The 2,500-nt window shown below is 43.7% G+C and overlaps 1 protein-coding gene across 1 annotated transcript in view; it reads right to left on the minus strand.

Annotated features, from left to right (window-relative positions):
- Positions 1-2,500, minus strand: part of slc16a10 (solute carrier family 16 member 10) — a 23,944-nt gene that overhangs the window by 3,831 nt on the left and 17,613 nt on the right. The window lies entirely within an intron of this gene.

Genomic DNA, 2,500 nt, shown 5'->3' on the forward strand with positions numbered 1-2,500 from the left:
CCCATAGTGTACTGCAGAGTGTACCCCGGAATATACCCCAGAGTGTACCCAGGAATATACCCCAGAGTGTACCCCAGAGTGCACCGCAGAGTGTACCCTGGAATATACACCAGAGTGTACTGCAGAGTGTACCCCGGAATATACCCCAGAGTGTAATGCAGAGTGTACCCCGGAATATACTTTAGAGTGTACTGCAGAGTGTACCCCGAAATATATCCCAGAGTGTACTGCAGAGTGTACCCTGGAATATACCCCAGAGTGTAATGCAAAGTGTACCCAGAAATATACACCAGAGTGTACTGCAGAGTGTACCCCGGAATATACCCCAGAGTGCACCGCAGAGTGTACCCCGGAATATACACCAGAGTGTACTGCAGAGTGTACCCCGGAATATACCCCAGAGTGCACCGCAGAGTGTACCCCGGAATATACACCAGAGTGTACTGCAGAGTGTACCCCGGAATATACCCCAGAGTGTACCCCGGAATATACCCCAGAGTGCACCGCAGAGTGTACCCCGGAATATACCCCAGAGTGTAATGCAGAGTGTACCCCAGAATATACCCCAGAGTGTACTGCAGAGTTTCCCCCGAAATATACCCCAGAGTGTACTGCAGAGTGTACCCCGAAATATATCCCAGAGTGTAATACAGAGTTTCCCCCCGAATATACCCCAGAGTGTACCCCGGAATATACCCCAGAGTGTACCCTGGAATATACACCAGAGTGTACTGCAGAGTGTACCCCGAAATATACCCCAGAGTGTACTGCAGAGTGTACCCCGGAATATACCCCATAGTGTAATGCAGAGTGTACCGTACCCCAGAATATACCCCAAAGTGTACTGCAGAGTGTACCCAGAAATATATCCTAGAGTGTAATGCAAAGTTTCCCCCGGAATATACCCCAGAGTGTAACGCAGAGTGTACCCCGAAATATACCCTGAGTGTAACGCAGACTGTAACACGAAGAATACACCCCAGATTGTATATGTATGTATTTAAAATATAAAATAGGATTTTGTAATTTGTATTTGATAGGGTTGTATCAAAATACTTTAGTGTTTTGTATTTTTAAAATACTATAAAATACTTTGTAAGAAGTCTACAATGCAGCCTCTGATTGGTGCCCACTCAGTATTTTGCCCAGATTTGTTGAGATCAGAACAAAAAATTTATCCATATGGAAGAAGGTGGTGAAGGTAAGAAACCTGCAGGCTGCCAACTTTCAAATGGGCGTCCAATGACTGATGAATAAATATCTGATTGCTGAATAAAGTTTCTTTTCGGCTTCTCCCGTTAGGGGTCGCCACAGCGGATCCTCCGCACGTTTGATTTGGCACATGTTTTACGCTGGATGCCCTTCCTAACGCAACCCTCCCCAATTTATCCGGGCTTGGGACCGGCACTAAGAGTGGCTGGGGATGGTTCCCTGACCGGGAATCGAACCCGGGTCGCAGCGGTGGGAGCGCTGCATCTTAACCACTAGACCACCAGGGGATCTGATTGCTGAATATCGGACCCTAATTGAAGTAACTGTTTAGGATCATGATTTTGCAAACAATTGCATGAACGACTGCTGACACATAATATATTATTATATTAATAATTAACAATCAAATGAATAATTAGTTAGAATCTAGTTGCTATGAATGCAGGTGTCATCAGTTGTTTTCTTATGAATGACTTGATTGTCATTAAGTTGGTGTTACTAATGTAAAGCAGCCCCTCGTTACCAACACCAGGTAACTAAATTCGGATAAAAATTATTAGAACTGCAAACTGTTAAAGATTAAACTGTTGTTCACTTTAAAACTAATCCTAATCTGGGAAATCACAGGGAAATTATTAAATTTATGGTGTTTCACAGAGTGTACCATCGAGTGTACCACCGTGTGTATTATAAAGCATTATAAAGTGTTACAGGGATATGTCTAGGTGATTGGATTGGTCAGTGATCTTGTTATATGTGTGTCAACTAATTTGCATAAAAGAGATTAAATGATATCTCCTCTGGTCTGTGTGTGTATGTGTATGTGTGTGTGTGTGTGTGTGTGTGTATGATCTAAGCAGGAATCACATCCTATCAACTAATTAAGGGTTTATAACAAGTCATAGACAAACCAAAGCTCCCTATGTTACCAGATCCCTACTTTCCCTCCACCCTAGTTATTAGATTGCCATGTTCTCAGAAATCCCTCATATCCAAGCACCTTTGTTCCCGGGTCAATAAAAGTGTAAAGTTCACACTCACCACTGCGATGTGTCAGACAAGTGTGAATGAGATGGAAAACACACACATGCGCACCCACACACGTTTTGTAGATTTTGACTTTTCGTGCTGTGAGTGTTACACAACATTGTGCGTGAGTTTATTTGGACACGGTGGTGTGTTTATAAAAGACAGATCACAGTGTCTGCAGGAAGCGCTCACTCTGTGAGTGTGTGTGTGTGTGTGTGTGTGTGTGTGTGTGTGTGGTGGAGGGGGCTTGTATTTAAGC

This window comes from Silurus aristotelis (assembly GCF_946808225.1).
Source record: "Silurus aristotelis genome assembly, chromosome: 28".
Classification (NCBI taxonomy): domain Eukaryota; kingdom Metazoa; phylum Chordata; class Actinopteri; order Siluriformes; family Siluridae; genus Silurus; species Silurus aristotelis.